Consider the following 24,858-nt stretch of genomic DNA (forward strand, 5'->3'; position numbering starts at 1 on the left):
CACTAAAATAAGCTACTGCTCTCCCTTCCCAACTCAAGACTACTCCTATTGTTGCTCCACTTGCATCACAATCCACTTGAAATACTTTATTGAAATCTGGTAAAGCTAACATAGGCTACTCAATCACTTTCTATTTAAATAGTTTAAAACTTTTGTTTGCTATAGTGGTCCACTTGAATTCCTTCTGATCTCCCCTCATGGTCTCAGTCATAGGGTTATAAACTGAACTAAAATTTCTGATGAACTTCTGGTAGAAACTAGCCAATCCATGAAATGATCTCACCTCTCCAATGCTTTCCAATGTAGGCCACTCAACAATTGCTTTTACTTTATCAGGGTCCATCTTCAAACTATCCTTTGATATCACAAATCCCAAATAGACTAATTCATCCTTCATGAAATTACACTTCTTAAGATTTATTAGCAACTTTTCCTCTCTCAACCTCTACAAAACTTGTCTCAAATGCAACAAATGCTCCTCTTTTGTCTTACTAAAAATTAGAATGTCATCCAAATATACAATAACAAACTTACCCAAGAATTTCTTCAATACCTCATTCATCATACTCATGAAAGTACTTTAACCCAAAATGAATCACCAATCATTCATATAGTCCTTCATTTGTCTTTAATGTTGTTTTCCACTCATCTCCTTCTTTGATCCTGATCTAATGATATCCACTCTTCAAGTCTATATTTGTAAAGCATTTGGCTCTGCTCAAACAGTGCATTATGTCATCCATCCTAGGCAAAGGAAACCGATATTTCATTGTGATCTTGTTTATTGCTCTAGAATTGGTACACATTCTCTACTCTCCATTATACTTAGGTGCTAATACTGATGGTACTACACAAGGGCTCAGACTTTCTCTGATCAAACCTTTCTTCAATAGCTCCTCCACTTGTCTATTCAACTCTTCATTCTTTGTTAGTGTCATCTGGTGTGTAGATTTGTCAGGAAAACTAGCTCTGAGAACCAGGTCCATGCAATGACTGATACTTCTCATAGGTGGCAATCCATCAGGCACATTATCTGAATGAATGTATCCATATTCTGTCAACAAATCTTTTGTCTCTTCCAGTTGTTCTTCTTCATGCTCCCGATTCTTAGTTTTCCTAGGAACTAAGGCAAAACATATATTCTCATGTCTCAATCCATCCAAGAATTTCCTTCCATCCACCAAATAGATTGTAGCATTCGTACGAACTTCACTCCTCAAAGGTTCCTCCAAGGGCAACAAGGTTTGCTTCATCTCATTGGCAGCAATAGTGTATGTATTCTTCCTCCCATCATGTATTGCCTATCTATGAAACTGCTAAGGTGTACCCAACAAAAGGTGAGAAATATCCATAGACATAATATCACACAAGACTTCATCATAATAACTCCCAATTTTCAATTTCACCAAACATTGCTCACTTACTAACAACTTATGTTCATCCTGAATCCATGCTATCTGGTAAGGCTTAGGGTGATTCAATCTTTCCAACTTCAACTTATTCACCATCTCTTCTGAAACAAGATTATCTAAACTACCACTATCAATAATAACTTTATAGCATTTACCGGATACCTTACATTTGGTCTTGAACAAATTCTTTCTCTACAAGGGCTCTTCATCTTTCTCGATATGACACAAATCTCTCCTCATCATCAATAGTTCTCCATCTTCCAGTTTATTATCTAATCCGGTGGGGGTGTTTTCCAACAATGTTGTTCTTCTAGTATTTTCTATCTTCTTACATTCAAAAGCACGATGTCCTTCTCCTCCAGACTTATAGAAAGTTCCTCTAAATACCCTCTTGTCTTGTCTTTTGTCATCTCTTCCAAAATTCTCATTCCAGTAGCCATCTGATTCTCTCCTTTGGTAAATTTTTTTTATCATCTTTCCAATATGAATTACCTTCTTTGCTCACTTCTTTGTCCTTTTTTTGATCCGTATAGGTTCCTCTACCTTTGGTATATTCTCTTCCTCCTTGAAATCTTCCTCTAGAAAACCTTCCACCTCTGCCTCTGCTCATGTCTTTTGTTTATCTTCTCTTCTACTTTTAGGGCATACTGGTAAGCCTCTTCATCACTCTATAATTTAATCAAACTGAGTTCATCTTGTGTAGATACACACAATCCATTCAAATACCTTTCAACTTGTTCAACTTCATCATCAACATGTCTGGATCTGATATTCAACTTGTAAAATGCTTTGGTGTATTCCTTCACACTAGATTCCTTCTGTCTCAAATTCTACAACTTCTGGAATAGATTTACTTGATAATCAACTGGCATAAATTTTGATTTCAACTTAGCAACCATCGAATCCCATGTCTTGATCATCCCTTTACCTCTTTTCTATCTACCTACCTGCAAATGCTCCCACCAAAGGGACACATGACCTTTCAACTGGGTACATGCATATTTCAATTTCATTTCTTCTGCAGTGTTTTCAAAATCAAAATATTTCTCCATCTTCGAGATTCAATCCACCAATTCATCTGAATCCAACTTTCCATCATATTTTGGTGGGGTAAAATAAGGTTTAGTATTCGCCCTACTCAAAACCCTCAAAAAACTTTCCTCATCCAAATAAGCCGCTAGTGGGTTTACTTATTATGTCGGGGCTTCTTCTCCTTCATCCTCACTTGCATCTTAAATGTGTCACCCTCTTCTCTACGTTGTCTCCATGGCTTCCAACTGGGATACTATTCCTCGCAACATTTCCATCACAATAGGGTCTACATTCCCATGTGGTCCACAGTTCCTAGCTCCTCTTCATGCCATCTTTACGCTGGTCCTTTGCAACTAGAAGTCAAATCCACAGTCTTCCACCCTACAACAAAATTCTCTGGACAATGCAATCTTCGGAATGAAAGATCGCTCTGATACCACTTGAAGTAGTCATCGCATAGGAGGGAAGAGATTAGTCCAGTCCAGTCAACGAGAGTAAACACAATAGAAACATAGGGACATGATGGAGGCAATGTAGAATGGATTCAATTATATCATGAAAATTGATTACAACCAACTAGTAACAACCGGGTTATAGAAACCAGCTCACAGGCCTGCTAAAACATGCTCAAAATAGAGAACAAGTCACAACTGGGACCTCAAATCTTAAGATCTATCTTCTATGCTTAGTCTAACTTTTTAATTGCATTCAAATGCTCTATTACAATGATTTATATGATCCAAGGTGATCTAGTCAGCCCAAAAAGGGATCAAAACCCAAAGAACAAGACCTATCATGCAAAACCAATAAGGTCGGCCTTCACCAAAGAAATTCCTCCAGAAAATCCAAAGGATGAAGTATAGATCATGGAGAAAGGTCAGCCATGCATTGAGGAACATCAGAATCAATGCTCAGGGCTTCACAAGCTAGAAAAGGGATCTGGTAGATCACCAATGCAAATAGGTCCAAGCAACCCATAACAAAAAACTATCTCGGAAACCAGTTGCGATAAATTGTCAGAAAATGATCCAAATGCTCCACGGTTTGGGAATAAGGAAGATGATCAAGTCTTCAAGAAAAATTCAAATCCATAGGTTCTGGCGAGCTAAATCCAGGACACATAGAAAGAAATGTTGAAAATGCAAATAGAAAGCAAAACATAAAAAAATATTTTTGGTTGATGCAAGATTGCTATGAACCGAGGATGTTCCTACATCAAAATTGTTCGTGATTTGGTTCTCTGAAAGCTATCTTTCTTATCTGAGTTTCTTCTATTAATTTTTCTTGAATGTTAGTGTGTTGATCGATGGAGATTTGCATAAGTGGTGTTGGTTCAGCTATTGTAGATGGTTCTAATGTGCTTGTTGGTGTTTCCTAATCATGTCCTATTTGTCTTGGTGCTCTGCATTGTTTATTGTATGATTTATTGATGATCTTCATGGTTTGGTGATATTCTTCATGTTATGCAATATTTTGGCAATGTAACATGTTGTGGTTGATCTTGGCAAGATTTCCAATGGTGGTGCATGTTTGAGAAGTTGATTTAGGTCCATACTATGTCACCTATGGAATTGTATTGGTCTGGTGTTTGATTTATGTATCATGTGATGTAATTTTTAATTAGGTGCTATGAGTTTGGTTGACCTTGTAGTCAAGGTTGATGATCTATATAAATGGGTGTAATATTCATGTAAGTTGTGGTCATAGGTGTTGAGTCTGCATTATCAGAGAGTGGTGTATGTGTGAACAAGTGAATTCAGCTTTTGGTGTGGTGTATTGAGTGGAAATTGGTGAAGGGAAGACATTTGAGCTTAACTGGAATTGTCATCAGGCATTAGTAGATGCTATTTTTGTAGTTCATTCTCTTCGGCTTGTAGTCTGTGTCTATTTGTAAGGTAGTGAACCTTCCCTGAGGGTTGGAGCTTTTTGGGTCATTGTAATTTGAGCAATGAGCTCTAGGTAGTGTGCCTAAATGCATGCGCATTCCCCATTGTAATATTTACACATACTACTGCAAAGTATCATCTCATTGTGGGTAGATTCCTACCATGGTTTTTCCCTTAACTGGTTTTTCCACATCAAAAATATTGGTGTTATGTGTGTTGTTGTTATTGTTGTTCTCTTTATTTTTTCTATAGTTGATCAGATCTGAGATTGAGCTTAATTGATTTAATCCAGTGAAAACTAATTCACCCCCCCCTCTCAGTTTTCCTTCTTTTTGTTTCCATCACAAAATGGGTGTTGCAATGTATACCAAACAAAAATTTGATATGAGAATGCAAAATAAATCTTGTGGTGGCACCAAGAACATCAATTAATTACTACAAGCAACAAAGAGGCCTCATATTCCACCCCTTAAGATGTCAAAATATTATCATGTTGATATATTAAGGAAGATAGAGATCCACATCAAGGATAAAATGCCTCCAAAACCAAAGAGATATCCTCAACAAAAATGCATTCATTCCAAGCTAGGAAGAAGTTCGTATAAATAAAGAGAGTGTTGTAAAGGAGATATCTTGCAAAAATTGTAAAGGGATCATTATTAAATATATATAAATATTATAGGGGGGTGAAGATATATACCTCCATAAAGGAAGGAGATCTTCAAATTAAGATGGCATCTTCAATGTTAAAAAAGAAAGGAGATCAAGAATACACACCTTGCCAATTTCTAGGAGAGGGGATTCTTGATGAAGGATTGCACATTTTCAACACTAAGGAGAGATCATTCAAAAGATATACACTTTCAAGCAAGTAATAAATACTAATCAAGGATGCACACCTTCAAGAAAGGATATGATACTTGTGAAGGATAAATAATTCTATGCAATAAAGGCAAAAAATTATAAATGATATAACTCAACAAAGGGAAAATAGATCCTAATGAAGGAGAGATGTTTGAAAACTATTCTTTCCCCCAGTATAGAGACAAGAATAATTAAGTCGTTATGATGCTATCCAAGTATGATTGCACATGAAACTATACCACCATAAATGATAATGAGCCCCCAAAAGGCTAGATACTAGTGTCACATACTGAGGAACAACATAATAGGAAATAAATGTTATTTAATAGGGAAAGGAAAAAGGTGTCACTCATTGCCTTTTTCCATTTTAACTTTTCATCTAACTAGTTATATATTTTTATTATTTAATTAGTACTAATAATCTTCTTCTAATTTCCTATAATTTTTTAGAGTAAAGGTATTAGTTTACTTAATTAATTAAATCATATTGATTTAATAATTAAGTCACCTTTTGTCTATTTCACTTCAGCTAAATTTAGGAAGCTAAACTTAGGAATATTAATAATTAATAATAAATTAATTATTAATTGCTTTTAGGGTTTTCCTTTTTAGGTTTGATCTCCTTTTGTAAAGATTGATCCCTTTTGTAATTCTTAATCTGATTATCATTTATTGCATTCTTTTGCTCTAGGTTTTCAAAGAAATCTTTGTGTTTTGTGAATCTTCCATTGTTGTGACAGGTTATTTGCATACAGGGATTCACTGGGTTCTGTGAGGTTGTATTCTGCAACTTTTACATGGTATTAGAGCTTCAAAGTTGAGGCTTTCATGTTCTTTAGATTGGGAGATTTTACATAAATCAAGTCTTCTGTGCAATTTGGGTTGATTTGGACCTCACCATTGAATCTGACACATGTCAAATAGTCAAGATAGGCCTTTTGTTTGTCAATTTTTGATTCACAAGGCCAGATCTATGAGGGTTTGAAAAATCATTTTTTTTTGTGATCCAGGGGGTACTTTGTTTTTTCGAGAAATTTGGGGAAAAAAAGGCATCATAGTTGGTTTCAGGAGGCTAATTGGACAAATATTGATATATAATTCGATATACTTTGGCATCAGAGGAAAAAAATATTGCTTTTTTGGTCGTATGGCCCTTTGTATGACATTGTGGCATAAAAATTATAAAAAAAATTATTAAATTTTTTCACCATCGGTGGTGTTTTAGCCAACAAGGGCTTATTAACCGCACAGCCTATGGCAGTTAAACACACCATCGACAGTTAAACCACCAGCATTTTTCTACACCATCAGTCATTTCCCACCCATCGGCTGCTCTGCCGCCACCACCACTTCGCCACCCAACTCCGCTCCGTGGCCACCTCTACCCGGCCACCTCCTATGAGCCACCAGTGGGCCACCAAGCTTGTTTTTTGGTTCCCTTTTCAACCTAGTAGGGGTTAATTTGCGGTATCGGGAGCAAATAGAGGCATTTTTTGATAAACCATATATCATCAGAAAGCTCTTTCCAAGATGGATCCATTTTTGGAGGTATTCTTTCCAGATTTTGCAATTTTGCAATATTTATTGCTATTCAAAGTCAGGACTTCTTTTTGGCACTTTCAGGGGCATATCTTATGCAAATGAACTCCATTTTCTGCAAACAAATAGGCATTAGAAAGGTGTTGGATAGCTCTATCTAGATCTGTAGCTTATTTTATCAGAAAATTCATCAGGTATATAGAAATTTGTTAGAATTTATTTTGTCTTTTTCATCTTTTCAGCTTTCAAAATTGTACTAGGGTTTGGTTTTTGTGTTGTGGGGGTGTATTTTTTCTTTCTTTTTGTATTGTCATATCAGAAATTAGAATCCTCTCTCTTTAAACACATTTCAAAACCATAAAAATCATGGCAGATACTTCTTCATGTGACTATCTTACACTACAAAATTATCATAGCTGGAAAGTACATATGACAAGACTTATCATGTCTAAGGGGTTATGGTCCTATTTGGATGAGTTTCAGCCTCTCTTGAAAAGACCCTTTGAGGTTCTACACAATAGGAATAGAATGGATGAGGCCATGGGTTTGATATCCTTACATGTTACCGATAGTCATTGCTTAACTCCTTGGGTTATATGGACTACGTTTCATGATCTTTTTGGCACCATTAACTAGTTCAAGGCACTTCAGATTGAGGCAGAATTGACCACCTTAGCACTTGATTATTTTCCATCTATTGAGGATTTCTTGATGAAATTCAAATCACTGCAATTATTGTTACAGGGTTGTGGTAAGACCTGTAATACCCTAAAAAATGGTCATCTAAACCATGGGCCCCTAATCTCAACAACATCACCAAGGTCCTAACCGAAGGCATTAAATCAATCTTGAGCACATTATTAATTCTTTAATCATCAAATATCACATGGCAAATCAATTACTCAATATTAATTAAATATTCATTTAATTAATTGAATCATTTCTAAGAATATCATTTTGATCAATTATTCTATTTTAATTTATTAAATATCCTTGCATATTTAATTAATTAATAAAATTGTCATTTAATCATGCAAAAGGAATTAATTTATTACAAAAGAGGAATTAATTACAAAACAAGAGTTGCATTGAAATTAAACACAAAGAATTGAATTGAAAGAGAAATCAAACTTGAGATATTATTTCTTTTTCTAAATTTGGAACTTGAAATCATAAAACCAATTAATTGAATTATTGAATTATTCTCTAAAATTGAAACTCAAAGCTTTTCAGAAAAAGAAGTCCAGTTGCATTGAAAAGACTCTTTTCTTGAATAAATAAAAGAATTATCTATTTTTATCACAAATGCATGGAATTAATTTATTATTATTTCCAATGCAACTTGGACTTCTAATTTGAATGAATTTCAATTAAACTATAATTGGAATCTATCTCATGGTTAACTAAACCTGATTTCTCAAGTATTTTCAATTAATCCTAAATTGAGCTTTTTTCTTGGTAATTCTCTATAAATTTAGTCTTCAGCTCTCATTCCAATTGACCCCACAGATTTTTGAGAACACACTTGGAGATTATTATCACACTAAGTTTGCTTCGGAGTCATGGAAGATTATTATGCTTTTTAGATTATTTGCATCCATTATTGCTTGAATCCATTATTGCTTGAATTGATTATTTGCTTGAATTATTCATCCATCTTGCATCCATATAGTTAATATCATATAGATTAAATCCTTTGTCTTGGTGTAGTCTTGTCACTGGTATTGCTTATAAAAATCTAAGAGCAATCTTATACTCGTATCTTTTAGAAGGCAATTAGTTGCTTTGTTATGGTTTATTATTTATTGATTATTGATTACTAACCATGCATATAATGACTTAATTGAAGTGTTGTGCTTGCAGCTATAGACCACTTTTTCACACACACATCTATGGTGCCCACCATGGAGCAGAAGACTACATTTTTTCGGCCTCCAAGACTGACTACTTATTTTTTTGTTATTTTCCAGATTTCAAATTTTTTGATTTTTCGTCCGTACATCTCGTACAACAATTCCCACAAGCTGAAACAACAAACTGCAGGTGTCGTACAAACTGGAATCCTGTCTCGTACGAGTTGGGATGCTATATCGTATGAGTTTTCATACTATCATACGACTCTATATTTCTGGTAAAAAATTTTAAAAAGAGGCAAATTTTCATGATTTTTATTGATTATTCTGATGACTGACCCTGACTATTTATCTGTCTATCTTAGAATTTTTCATAGCCTAATCAGTTTTTGCAGAATGCTTGTCAAAGAGTATGCTTGTCACACAAAGACAATATGACTACTGATTCGTTGTCTTTGCAGGTTACCTAAGGAGAATCAACTAAACATCGTGTATTCTTTAAATTCATTTTTAGGAACCTAACTTGCTATCTGGTTAAAGAACAAATCTATCTTTCATGTTTTTAGAAGATTCTGAGAGGTAGGAGAGTGTGCTCTTGTCTTTTTCTAGACAATAAAAAATCCAGACCCTTGAGGCTTTTTCTTTGTTTGAGATTTGTACATCTTTAGCAGGCCTGACCTCCCGAGGGATTGAAAAAATCATAAAGCCATTACGGCTAGTGTGAGGGGAACAACCTAAGTGGGAACTGCTAAACGCCAAGTACTCCAACCCACTATAAAACAAATACAATTTGATGAGAATCAAGTCAACGACAGTGCTCGGGAATAGATCTCCTTCGTACCTTTGGGTATATTAAACCTTGGTTTTCAAGGCTGGGAGACCTCTTAATTGAGTTTATACCTCGACATGCTGAACGAATCCTTGACTAGTTCCAATTAAAATTAGAAGCTACCCAGTTCATCTCTGAAAGTGGGATAATCTTTGTGCAAGAGAGATACTAACTCTCCCAAGATACTTGTCATTTTGTGCCCCCATTAGTGTTTGGAGTTGGATAATATGGCGTTGAGAATCCATTGTGTGAGACTACAAGCAAAGGTTTTCTTTCCTCACCAAATTCCTTAGGGTTTGCATGTTGTGATTGGAGTCACTATACATACTACTTGTTTTCTGTGTTTTCATCCCTGAAACAAAAATGGAAATACCAAATTGGAGAAGACAAGAAACCAACTCAGTGATTAGAAACTTTGTCCGTGTCAAAAACTAGTCCATCCTAAGTTGAAACTTTGTCTGTGTCAGAAACTAGTCCATCCTAAGTCGAAACTCTGTCCGTGTCAGAAACTAGTCCATCGTAATTCAAAACTCTATCTGTGTCAGAAACTAGTCCAAACTAAGTCGAAACTCTGTCCGTGTCAAAAACTAGTCCATCCTAAGTCGAAACTCTGTCCGTGTCAGAAACTAGTCCATCCTAAGTCGAAACTCTGTCCGTGTCAGGAACTTGTCCATCTTAAGTCAAAATTTTGTATCCTGGTCAAAAATCAATTATCATACTCAGCAATTGAAAAAACTCAAATTTCTAGGCTCTGTCCTATGAACAGTCATACGAGTCTGATAATTTATCGCACTGCACCGGATCCTGTGTTGTACGAGTCTTCTGGTTTGTCGTCCTAGACTGGATCCTGTATCGTATGAGTCATTTTCATCTGTCATCTAGTTCTGTATCATGTGTCATACAAAACATAACTGCTCTGATTATTTTGTCATCCTACATACACCCATCTGTCATACAGTATGAGACAATAACTCATACAAAATAGAACTTTTATCGTCCTGTAGCTACTAAATTATCATCCAGTTCAGAAAATCCTGTCGTACGAGTCTCTGGTTTTGTCCGAACAGAATAGTCAAACTTGCCTAAAAATAGCTTACAGCAAACATAATACTAGTTATCAATTTTCTTGAGCATAAACAGATCAATACAGTGTACCTCTGTCATTTGTGTTGCACAATTTGGTCGATCATCTTTTAGCTAGTTCAATCAACTACCTATCAAATTTTTAGTCACTTAGATAACGTCTTATACAGGATAGATCATTCCTAAAACTAGACTAAATCTTACACTGCTCTTAGAATAAACTTAGATAAACATCTTATATAGGATAGATCATTCCTGAAATTAGATTGAATCTCAGTTGTTTCTCCCAAACAATACTCTAAACAGAACAACTAGCTCTGAATTTGATCTTGACCTTTGCATCACAAACAACTTTAGGTCGCACTAATCCATAAAAATGCCTACATAAACCAGGAGCTCTCGTAAGAAAGAAGCCAAAGGCAAAGGAATACCCTTTTCATACACTGACAATCCATTTTATGAAGGGGATCCACTCACTGACATACCGTCATTATCAGGCAGACCAATTTTTGATGAGCCTAAATCTCCCACTATATATGAGATGGAACACAATGACAAAAACAAGGACGATAATAACATTCCTGAAAATGATAATGATTCCTCATCATCAAGTGAGGCTGACGAAGACATTGAACCTCCAGAAAAAGAGATTCGTGACTGTCAAAAGGAAAAAGACTTTAGAAAAATGATGAAAGCTATCATGACCCGAGAGAAGGAAAACTATTTCTTAGAACTAGCAAAACAAGGTGCTAAACTTCCTACTGGATATGATGTTCAGATGCTCGTTACTAAAAAGAAAGAATCACCTATACTCATGGTATACAAACAATTACTAGCCTTACAAATGGAGGTCACATAACTGAAGAATAAGGACAAGTCCCCAAAACAATATTCTTTGGAAACAATATGTCCCTTTCCATTTGACAAGAATCTATACATGCCTCCATTTCCCTCATGAGTGGAGATCCAAAAATTTGATAAGTATGATGGTACCTCAGATCCTCAAGATCATGTCAGAGAGTTTTGTGCTGCCTATATGGAGTTCATGCATGCTCAAACATACCTCATGCCCCTCTTCCCAAGGAGTTTAGGGGGTCAAGCAATGGAATGGTTCTCAAGTCTACCCAAGGGAATAAAAACATTCGAAGAACTAATCCAACTATTTTTACAACAATACTCATACAACATTCGACATCCTGTGACTATGATCGAGCTTTGCAATACTAAACAAAAAATAGGGGAGCCTCTTCTTACTTTCCTCCAATGCTGGAGAAAGATGTTTTCTAGGTATTCTCGACCTATCCCAGACTCTGAGAAAATGGATATATTTGTCAATAACTTAGTCCCTAAACTGAAGTATAGTGTACAAATGCAAGTACACCCATCATTTAACAAAATGGTAGATAATTCCATTCGAATGGAAGATGTGCTCATAAACAAGGGGGATATCACAGCTAGGAAAGAAACACAACCAGGATCTAGCTCTAAAGAGAAGAACAAGTATTGGAAGTTTGGCAAAGATAACAACAAGAATGTTGTTAACGATGGAGTAGTAGACATTGTCAAAGCTAACTCAAAGCCCACAATATTCAACTTGGCTAGTGGTACACAAGCACTTAAAGCTGTTGAGGCTACAATAGAAAATCTGCCAAAGAAAACAAAGGAATGGTTCAAAGAAAAGCCTTGGCTTTCCAAACCTAAGCATGATTTTACTCCTCTCAAAGAATCATATCAATCCACTTTCAAAACTCTATTGGAAAATGACTTGATAACACTACCAGATAACTCCAAACCATATGATCCAGATGTTAAACCAAGATGGTGGAGAGAAAATGAATATTGTGACTTCCATCGGAATAAAGGTCATAACATAAACAATTGCATGAAGCTAAAACATGAGATTCAAGATCTCATAGACGCTGGTAAAGTTGTTGTTTGGAATCATCTGACTAATGCAGATCATAAAGCTTTTAAAGACCCTTTGCCTTTTTACGAACAAGGTGATTCTTCAAAGACCAAAGGAGGTGCCAAGGTAAATTATACTTATGCCATTCAGGACAACGTTATCAACATGATTGAGCCTTCCCACTTGGAATATTGCAATGTGATTATAGTCCAAGATAAACCAAATGAATCACAATATGCAAGAGCTCTCACCTGTTCTCAAAAGAAAGTCACCCTCCAAGGAGCTAGTTCTTCCGATCCGGCTCAAGCAACATCAAACCCACCAACCTTGTCAAACAAACAAAAAGAATCATCCTTGGACAAATTTAAAAGGTTAACTTCATCATCATCTCCTGGATATAGTGTTGTTGAAAAGTTGAAAAGGACAAATGCTCAAATCTCAATCTTTGAATTGTTAAAACTTCCATCAGCTCACAAAGAGATCCTAGACAAAGCATTGCTCACCACCAACGTTTCAAAAGATTTAGACATTGATCAGTTTCAGTCTATGGTGGGTTATTTGACTTCACCTCACTATCTGACCTTCTCTGAAGAAGTTGACAACTCACTAAATCATCCACATAACCATCCATTGCATATTGAATCCATGATCCACAAACACCGAGTCAAACATGTTTTGATAGATGGAGGTGCAGGGTTGAATATTTGTACTTAAAGTCTGCTTACACAACTAGGATTCTCTGAAAATGTCATTGATCCTGGCAAGAAAATTACAATAAAAGCCTATGATGAGGAAGAAAGGACTTCTAAAGGTCTGGTGTCATTACCTATCAAAGTGGGACCTGTAGAAAGAGATGTCCTTTTCCAAGTACTTGATATTCCTTTGTCATACAATATATTACTGGGCAGGCCATGGATTCATGAAATGAAGGTAGTACCATAAACACACCATCAATGCTTAAAGTTTCCTTATAACGGAGCTAAAGTCAGTATTCCTGTTGATACAAATGTCATCTATAATGCATTGACAAAAGGTGCAGATACTTTTGTGCCTCATAATAGGGTAGCCTCTCCAAATGGAGATCCAGAAGAACTAATGAAAGACTTAGAAATGAGATTGAAGATTACAAATACCGGCATGGATGGCTACAAGATAGAACCAGTACTTTCATTAGTTTCTCTCCCTCCATCACCAAAATAGTTGGGCAAGCCATCAGAGGCTATGAGAACACAAACTTCAGCTCCGAATACCATATATGATGGTCTCTTTGTACAGTCTTCTACCTCCTTGGCAGATGATATAGAAGAGGATGTTGTTCTTAACTGGCTCTTTAAGGAAGATAGTCAAAATGAGGAGGTACGACATTGTGAGATTTCTTCAAACCAATATGGTCCTAGCTACAAAATGATTCAACACATGGGATATGCAGGTACTGGTCCTCTGGGCAAACAAAATGAAGGTATTACTGAACCAATTCAGCTACAAACCAAATCCACAAATGATAAGGCAAGACTGGAATACGATCCGAAAAAGACATCAGACCAAAAAAATGTTTCTAAGTCTAAGTGGCAGAAAATAATATCACCTTTAACATTATAGGAAGTAGACACTCTGTTAGGTCCCGGAGACAACTAAGAGGGGGGGTGAATCAGTTGCCTAATAAATTCAAACCAAAAACCACTTAACCAACTTAATGCTTAATACTAGTAAACGAGTTAAGTACGCCAGTAGACAGTGCTAACAAGAAATTGTTATATCGATAAAGATTAATGCATGAAACATAAATACAAAGTCATCCACAACACATAACACCAATATTTGTACGTGGAAACCTTGTAAGGGGAAAAACCACGGTGGGAAACCTTACCCACAATCAGATGATACTACTGCAGATAGTAAGTGTACATAAATGGGGTCTCCACATGCAGAAAGACCAATAGCCTAGAGCTCATTGCTCAATCACAAAATGGGAGTCTCACTGACTATAGTTGGATGGTTAAATCCAATAAGAATGTACTACACAAAATAGCATCTTCATACGCTAGATTCAGTACCAGTGTAATGCTGATATGATTTCACAAAAACCTAGCTTCACCTTCAAATGATGTCTTCATGTATACCTCTACTTATTCTCGCATATACCTTCACACAATTCTTTTTTCGCATTCCACATTTGATCTTACAAATAAGATGTTACATTTATACCATAACCTAAGACCAATTTTAGTAGGTTGGCTCTACAAGATATTACAATAAAATCATTTTACAATCAATATAATATCCGATGCAATAACCAATTAAACATGTCAGCTTAATGCATTTACAACAATAATAAATCATCTTCATAGTGTGCCATGCTGATCTGGAAAAGATAAACCTATCGGTGTAACCCTAGACCTATTTGCCGGTAAATGCAAATATGTAAATATGAATATACTAATGATTAATTCTTCAAAACAAAGTGTCCACATGATGTCTTCAACATTACCAGGTGTCTTCCATATAATTCCAAGTACCGGTGATCATTATATCCTACCGGTGAACCATATACCAGTAACTGTGCAATAGTTACTTGCTTGCTGGTGAATGCTGCTAGATCTCCAGAGTGCTAGTGTTTTAGTAGGTGTTGACATCAATGACAAAACCATAGAAAAATACCAACAATCTCCCCCTTTGGCATTGATGGCAACACAAGATGGAAAAACCATCAAAGTGCCAAAGCAGAAATGCCAAATACCAAAAACCAACAATCTCCTTTAAACAACAATCTCTCCCCCTGGGAGCAACATGTGTTTATCTAAAGATTTTCAATACCAGTCTCTTAAAAGATAATGTGTTTTTCCATAGATATCTCTCCCCCTTTGAAATAAAATGCCAAAGTTATAATAAGACCAAGTTCATATACAAAATACCAATCAATTCAATATAGCAACTACTCCCCCTGAGAAGTAGCTTCCTCATCAAAGACCAGAGTAAAAGATTTGTCTTTCAATTCTGCCGGTTGATGACAATCATCAACTGTCTAAGTTTCTACTGGTGATGGTATTACTCCAATCTGATCTATGAGATATTCAAAACTCTCCTTAGGCAAAGGTTTTGTGAAAATATCTACAAGTTGTTCTTTAGTATTCACATAAACCAGTTTTATCTCCTTTTCTTCAACTTTTTCCCTTAGAAAATTCAGTTTGATAGAAACATGTTTTGTTTTAGAATGTAATACCGGATTCTTAGATATATCAATTGTTGTAGTGTTATCACAATATATAGTGATAGGTTCCTTTCATTTTACCTTTATGTCTTTCAACATTTGTTTAAGCCATAGTACCTATGTACAATTAGTTGTTGTTGCAACATATTCTGATTCTACTATTGATAAAGATCTACAACTCTTTTTCTTACTCAACCAAGAAACTAATCTCTTTCCAAGAAAGAATGCTCTGCTAGTGGTTCTTTTTCTATCATCCACATCTCCTGCCCAATTTGCATCTGTGTATGCACATAGATCAAAATTTTCATCTCTAGGATACCATAATCCAAGATTTGCAGTGCCTTGTAAGTACCGAAAAATCCTTTTTACTGTTGATTCATGATTTTCCCTAGGATTACTTTGAAATCTAGAAACAATACATACTGCATTCATAATATCAGGTCTGGTTTGTGTCAAATATAGTAAACCTCCTATCATAGATTTGTATCTAGTTGGATTAATAGGTGTAGATTCATCCCTTTGAGATAATTTTTCATTTGTAGTCATAGGTGTGCTTACCGGTTTAGAGTTCTCCATTCCAAATTTCTTTAGTAACTCTTTTAGGTACTTGGATTGACTCAAAAATATACCTTTATCAGTCTGTGAAATCTGCATTCCTAAAAAGAATTTTATTTCTCCAATCATAGACATTTCAAATTCTTGCTGTATTTTAATAGAAAATTCCTTACATAATCCATCTTCTCCTCCAAAAATTATATCATCAACAAATACTTCTATAATCAAGATGTCTTCATTAGTTATTTTGTAATATAAATTGCTATCTACATTTCCTTTAGTAAAACCAATCTTTAAAAGATACTTATCCAACCTTGCATACCAAGCTCTTGGGGCTTGTTTCAATCCATATAGAGCTTTTCTTAACCTGCAGACCATATCATTGTCATCTGTCAAAGAAAATCCATCAGGTTGTTCAATATAGACTTCCTCTTCAAGATCTCCATTCAAGAATGCACATTTAATATCCATTTGATAAACTTTGTAGTTCTTGTGAGCTGCAAAGCCAAGAATAATCTGACTGCCTCAATTCTAGCTACCGGTGCAAAGGTTTCATTGTAACCAACTCCTTCTTTCTGAGAATATCCCTTACACACTAGTCTTTCTTTATTTCTGACAACCTTACCATCTTCATTAAGTTTGTTTCTAAATACCCATTTAGTTCCAATTACATTTTTATCTTTAGGCCAGGGAACTAATGTCCAAGTATTGTTTTTCTCAATTTGTCCTAATTCTTCTTCCATAGCTTTAATCCAAAATTTATCTTCACATGCCTCATTAACAGATGATGGTTCAATTTGAGAAATAAGACATACCTCTTCATTTGTCAGTCTTCCTCTTGTCATAACTCCTTTAAATTTGTTTCCAATTATTTGATCTTCAGAATGATTTAATCTTACATACCGGGGTGTCTTAGTTTGCTGTTGTTCTTCAATTACTGTGGAATCCTCATATGGTACCGGGGTAACTGGATCTTCATTCTGTAGCGGTGGATTTAGTGTAGGTTCATTTATCACAATTTCTATTGCCAGTTCAGAGTCTATATACCTTGAAGTTCCTCTAAATTGTTCATCAATCTTTACATTTGTACTCTCAACAATTTTCTGCAATCTCTTGTTAAAACATCTATATGCCTTGCTCTTAGATGAATAACCAAGAAATATTCCTTCGTCACTTCTAGGATCAAATTTGCCAATATACTCATCTCTTCTAATATAACATTTACTTCCAAAAATTCTGAAATACTTAAGAGTAGGAGTATTACCAAACCAAAGTTCATGAGGGGTCTTACCGATTTCACCTTTGATGTAAACTTTGTTGAATGTATAGATGGCTATGTTGACTGCTTCTCTCCAATACACATGTGATGAATTTGCTTCAGATAACATGCTTCTTGCTACATCCAAGATAGTTTTGTTTTTCCTTTCAACAACTCCATTCTGCTATGGTGTCTGAGGTGCTAATAACTGTCTTCTGATTCCATTCACTTCACAGAATGTATTAAAGTCCTTAGATGTGAATTCTCCTCCTTGATCTGATCTTAAACATTTGATTTTCTTACCAGTTTCATTTTCAACCATTGCTTTGAATAGTTTGAACTTTCCAAGTGCTTCTGATTTTTCTCTGATAAAAGTAACCCAACACATTCTAGAATAATCATCAATAATTAGCATGAAATATCTATCACCTTGTAAGCTTTTAGTTCTAGCTGGACCACATAAATCAGTGTGAATCAAATCAAGAGCATTATTGGATTTTTCTGGAATACTTTTGAAATAGCTCTAACTTGTTTTCCAAATTACATTCCTTACAAATTGTATTCTGAGGTTTCACAATTTTAGGTAGATCTCTAACTGCCTTAGAAGTACTGATCTTCACAATGCAATCAAAGTTTACATGACAGAGTCTCTTATGCCATAACCAACTTTCATCTATATGTGCAATCAAGCATGCCTTTTCACTATTATTCAAATGAAAGATATTACCTCTAGTCTTATTACCGGTTGCAATTTCCAATCCAGTTCTATTCATGATTTTGCATTTTCCATTCTTAAATTGTAACTAAAATCCTTTCTCAACCAATAGATCAACACTTAAAAGATTATGCTTTAATCCTTCAACATAGTAGACATTGTCAGTGTTATGCTTACCATCAAGAGATATTGTACCCTTACCTTTGATTGAACAGGCTTTGTCATCTCCAAATCTTACTAAACCTCCATTGTATTCTTGAAAGTTCAAGAATTTACCTTTGTCTCCTATCATATGATGTGAGCATCTTGAGTCAATGATCCATTCATCCTTTACTTCAACTTTAGCTGCTAGGGCTTGTTCTACTGGTTGAGCAGTAGGCGTTGATTGATCTTCTGTTATAGCAACAAAAACCCATCCATTATTTGTTGGATCCTCATCAAAATCATCAGTCACACTTTCATTAGCAATGTAATAAGATTTGTCTTTGTTCTTCTTAAATCTGTATCTCTGATATTTAGGATTAGGTTTGTATATTCTTCTAGCTTTTTCTCTTAGTCTAGCATGTCTATCAGGGCATCTCGAAGCCATATGACCGATCTTATTGCAGTTAAAAAATTTAAAGGGTGCTTTACCTTCATACTTACTTCCAACTGGACCTTTTATCATTTTCCTTGCAAATAGTGCTTCAAGTTCTTCAAGCTCTTCATTCTCCTTCCTAGTTTCTTCAAGTTCTCTTGCATAAAAGGCTTTCCAATCTGATTTGTCAAATGATGGAGCAGATGATGTTGATGCTTTAAAGGCCAAATCTATCTTTATAGTAGCAACAGGGCCAAATTCCTCAATTTCAAAAGCTAAAAGTTTTCCAATCAATGTATCCCTAGTTATTGATGTATTAGGCATTGTTCTCAACTCATTTATAGCAGTAACCTTCATTTTATATGCCGGTGGCAACCCTCTTAAGATTTTTGAAACAATTTCATCCTCACTCAAGGTTCCTCCACAACATTTAATACCTAAAACAATTTCATTTACTCTTTCCATAAAGGCAGAAATCCTTTCATCTTCTTCCATTTTCAGATGTTTATACCTGACTCGGAAGCTTTCAAGTTTTGCAATCTTGACTATGGAATCTCCTTCATTCAATGTTTCCAAATGATCCCAAATAGCTTTAGCACTAGACCTATCTAATAATCCCATGATTTGTTGATCTGATAATGCACTTAAAAGTGCTTCTCTTGCTTTGAAATCATTCTCCTCATCTTTAGCTAAGGTATTTGGAGCAGTCTGACCAGGTACAACAGTAGTATAACCATTCTTTGTAACTTCCCAAATGTCTTTACCAATGCAATTTAGATGTGTCTCCATCCTGATCTTCCATATCCCATAGTTGGTTCCATCAAGTTTAGGACTATCCTTCTTGAAATAATTAGTAGACATTGGATCTCCTTAAGTTGTTAAACTTCTGCAAAAAGAGGACTAAGCTCTGGTACCAATTGTTAGGTCTCGGAGAGAACTGAGAGGGGGGGGAGTGAATTAGTTGTCTAATAAATTCAAACCAAAAACCACTTAACCAACTTAATGCTTAATACTGGTAAACTAGTTAAGTACGCCGGTAGATAGTGTTAACAGTAAATTGTTATACCGGTAAAGATTAATGCATGAAACATAAATACAAAGTCATCCACAACACTTAACACCAATATTTGTACATGGAAACCCTGTAAGGGGAAAAACCATGGTGGGAAACCTTACCCACAATCAGATGATACTACTACATATAGTAAGTGTACATAAATGGGGTCTGCACATGCAGAAAGGCCAACAACCTAGAGCTCACTACTCAATCACAAAATGGGAGTCACACTGACTATAGTTGGATGGTTAAATCCAATAAGAATGTACTGCACAAAATAACATCTTCATATGCTAGATTCAGTACCGGTGTAATGCTGATATGCTTTCACAAAAACCTAGCTTCACCTTCAAATGATGTCTTCATGTATACCTCTGCTTAATCTCGCATATACCTTCACACAATTCTTTTTCGCATTCCACATTTGATCTTACAAATAAGATCTTACATTTATACCATAACCTAAGACCAATTTTAGTAGGTCGGCTCTACAAGATATTACAATAAAATCATTTTACAATCAATATAATATCCAATGCAATAACCAATTAAACATGTTGGCTTAATGCATTTACAACAATAATAAATCATCTTCATAGCATGCCATGCTGATCTGGAAAAGATAAACCTGCCGGTGTAACCCTAGACCTATTTGCCGATAAAAGCAAATATGCAAATATGAATATACCAATGATTAATTCTTCAAAAAAAAGTGTCCACACGATGTCTTCGACATTACTAGGTGTCTTCCATATAATTCCAAGTGTCGGTGATCACTATATCCTGCCAGTGAACCATATACCAGTAACTGTGCAATAGTTACTTGCTTGCTGGTGAATGCTGTTGGATCTCTAGAGTGCTAGTGTTTTAGTAGGTGTTGACATCAATGACAAAACCATACCAAAATACCAACACACTCAACAAACAAAAGCAAAGTGTAGAAAAGAGAAAGAGGAATCGGCAGTCAAGAAAGAAGAAACAGTCAGTGCTCAAGCTTCGATGGTATCAGCTACAATAATATAGAAAGTTGAGGTCCCTGAGGATATAAGAGATGAAGTAGTAAGAATCAGAGAATTGTTTGCACCACTAAAATTTCCAGTCACATATACTGGCAAGCAGCAAGTAGACGATTTAGAGACTGATTCAAATGAGTATGAATGGGGTCCTGACCACCTCTTAAACACATCCACTACATAAACTCTAGAAGAGTCTAGCGTTGTCATAGATGATACTCAAGAGCTGATGCACATAAAACTAGATAAAGAAATACAGGAAATTAGATAAAAGAGACAAGCAACAATAATATAGAAAGTTGAGATCCCTGAGGATATAAGAGATGAAGTAGTAAGAATCAGAGAATTGTTTGCACACTAAAATTTCCAGTCACATATACTGGTAGGTAGCAAGTAGATGATTTAGAGACTGATTCAAATGAGTATGAATGGGGTCCTAACCACCTCTCAAACACATCCACTACATAAACTCTAGAAGAGTCTAGCAGTGTCATAGATGATACTCAAGAGCTGATGCGCATAAAACTAGATAAAGAAATATAGGAAATTAGATAAAAGAGACAAGCAAATTATGAACAAGGACTGAAACAAGGAAGAATACCAAAAAGCTTCTCATCTATGTACCCCTATCCTAAAACAGAACAAATCAGGTATAGCACTACACAAGAAGAGCTATAGGGATCCACATGGTTTTTGATTTTTCATGCTTTTGTGGTTCCTTGGAGTGCATGGCTTGCACAAGGGATTTAGGAACCCATATATATTTTGACTTTGCTTTATTTTGCTCAGTGGGCCTTTGTGACCTTTTGGATATTTTTTTTTCTTTATAGATCATATTGTTCTTTGTTTTGACATGTCGATTATATTGGACATGTTGATCCTTGAATACATGTGGATTTTTAGACTTAGGACTTTTACACTTGGCATCCAAATTGCTTGGAAGAGAGAATGAATGTTGGTGTGGATGGGAATGATATGGAGGCATGTGGGATGGATGGAAGGTTCTCCAAGATGTGTGCCTTTGCTAACCTTGCATAGAGGATGAAGGGATATAAGGACCTAAGATGGATGGAAGGCATGATGGGGAAGGGATATGTTTTGATTTTGATGGAGGGATACCAACGTCTTGAGAGTGAGTTGTGTAGACATGACCCTTAAGATCTTCTTTGACATAAAGAGATTCTTGCTTATGGAGATCTACTCCTTTGCCTTTATGAATATCTTGACTTATGGGATACTCTTTTCTTTGGGAAGAAGATGCAAGTCCATTATGAGGTGGATATGATATGAGAGAACTAATGAGCTCTTGAAGTGGATCGGATTGGACCAAAGTGGAAGAACCCATTATGCATGTCGAGGGTTCATGAACATCTTGCACTGACACGTTAGAATCATGAGGGGGATTAGGATCATGAGGGGGACTAGGATTGTGTAGTGGACATGGTTCAATGACGGGCTCTTCAAGAGATGGAATGGGAGAAATAATGGGATCATCAAAAGAAATGCGCTCTTGGAGTGTATATGGAGCATTAGGACAAGGAGATGGAGGAACAAGTGGATCTTGTGGAGGATTTAAAGGAATAATTTGATCTTGACAAGGAGGAAGATCATTGGAATCCTCTTTAAAGGTGCTTTGCTCTTGACTTTCAATGGGATCATCGGAAAGGATGGAAGGGATATCTTGAATGTCAATGGGATTTAAAAGGAAATTTTTTTCATGAAATGGAAGGGGATCATTTGGGATTGGATGAACTGGGATATCTTGATCTTGCCCGGGGAATGGAGTGTCAATAGGACTTTGGATAGGATGGAAAAGAATAGGGGAATCATTGTGAGTGTTTGGGGAAATGGGATCTTGGTCAACAATTGGATGGGATGATAAGATTTCGGGATCTTGATCTTGATCTATTTTAAGACACATTTCTTCATGCTCTAAATTATCCTCTTGACATGGGGTTGGACTTTGGATATGCATGGAGGATTCTGACAAGGAATCAATATTTTGGCATGAAGGAAATGCACTTTGAACATTTGGGATGGATTCTGGCAAGGAATCAATGCTTGAACATGAGGAAGAGGGACTTCGAATGGGGTCCTCTAAAATTGGTAATGGCAAGAAAGTGCATGGTGGCATTGGGTCTTGTATTTCTGAAACATGACAAGGATGTGCATCATGAATTGGATTATCGTGGCAATCAATTATGGATAGTCCTTGGATAATTGCATCCTTGGGTGTATTGTTTGATGAGGACAATATAGAAGGTTCTTGTGAAACTTCTAAAGGTGTAGGGATAGATGCCACTGGAGAGTCAATTTGTTTGTGAGGAGATGAGGCATTGCTAGACATAAGAGTATTATCTTGATCTTCCTCAAAGAACTCACTTGGTAATTTCCTTAAGATCATTGCAATAAAGCCACCTTTCTTTCGAGGTTTTGACATAGTTGTATTTGGAATTTGAACTTGTTTAGAAAGAATTTGGTTCTGATTTGATGTCATGTTTTGATGTTGAACTAGATGTTGATCAAATTGGTTTGACATGTTCAAAATTTGGCTTGGTGCATGTTGCAAGCTTTGTTTTTTAATTTTTGGTGGTGATTCTTGACATTGATATTCCACCATTGGGTGAACCATTTGTTGACATTGTATAGCTGGTTGGACATATTGTTGAAATTGGACCATTGGTTGTATTGGTTGTATATGTTGAACAATTGGTTGAACCATTGGTTGTATTGGTTGAAAATCAGATTGATAGTAAACACCTTCTTGTTCTTGTTGTGGAGGCACATAATGTTTAAATTGATGTTGTCTCCTTTCTTGAAATTGTTCCATCATCTCTATTTGGGAGAGGAGAGCTAGTATGTCTGATCGTTCAATAAGAGACCTTACATCAATTGGCTCAATATTTGGATTTCGACCTGGAAGTTTTCGAAACATTTTGGACATTTGTGATCTATTCTTCTCAATGTTTTTCACTCTTTGTTCCAATATCTCATCTTCTTGAGCTAGTTTCTCCTCTAGTTTTTGTATTTGGAGACTTGTTTCATCATACAAAGTTTGATCGATATTGCCTTGTTGTTGGGTTGGATATAATTGTGATTGCATTTTTGGTTGATATGTCAAACTTTGTTGCATCATTGGTGCTTGGAACCTTGTTTCAATAGACATGTCACTATGCAAATGCAATATTTTTGGAATTTTTCAAGGGCAATATATGATATGCAACTAAATGCAGACTAAATAGATGAAAATGCAATCTATGGCAAGAGTGCAACCTATGTTTTTGGTTGTTTTTGAAGATTTTGACAAACTTTTGGAATGCAAATCTAAAAGAGACCCTTAGGAAATTGAAATAATGTCTAGACCTCAAAGGACAAAAGGACCAAGTGACAAAAGGACAAATGACAAAGTCCCCCCTATATGCTTGGATACTAAGCTAGGTTTGACCAAATGATATGGATGACAAAAGGACAAAGGATTTGATAAGGTCTAGACTTCTTAACAATGACTTAGGGTTTATAAAGATTAGGATTACTCAAGTATGACAAAACTTAATTTTGGCACTATATGCAAAGGGACATTACTATGCAAGTGACCTTAATATGATATGATAATGACCTAAGCTTAATGAAGAGACCTAGGGTATGCAAATATGAATGAATGACAATGATATGACTTTGATGCAAGAGGACATATGCAAATGGATGACTCTTATTGATATGCAAAGGAATATGACTTAGGTGAAACCTAACCTTGGTACTTGACAATGAACTTTGCAAAATGCAACCTAGGATGAACCTAAATGTAAGTGACATGAATGTTGAGACAATATTTTGAAAAATGTTTGACAACCATGTTTGAAGGTGTTTTTGAATCTTGATAAACTTTTGTTGGATGAATGTCTCTTATGTTTAGCCTTGTTTTGAATAAATTTGTCTTGTTTTTGAAATGAGGTGCAATTCAACTTTTGACAAGTAAAAAAGATGATATTTTAACATTGACTCAAGACAATCATGCTCATTCCCACATTTCTTATGGTAGGCAAGGACATTAGGTACTTGAGAGGTAGACTC

This window comes from Cryptomeria japonica, chromosome 4, assembly GCF_030272615.1.
Source record: "Cryptomeria japonica chromosome 4, Sugi_1.0, whole genome shotgun sequence".
NCBI classification, from domain to species: Eukaryota; Viridiplantae; Streptophyta; class Pinopsida; order Cupressales; family Cupressaceae; genus Cryptomeria; species Cryptomeria japonica.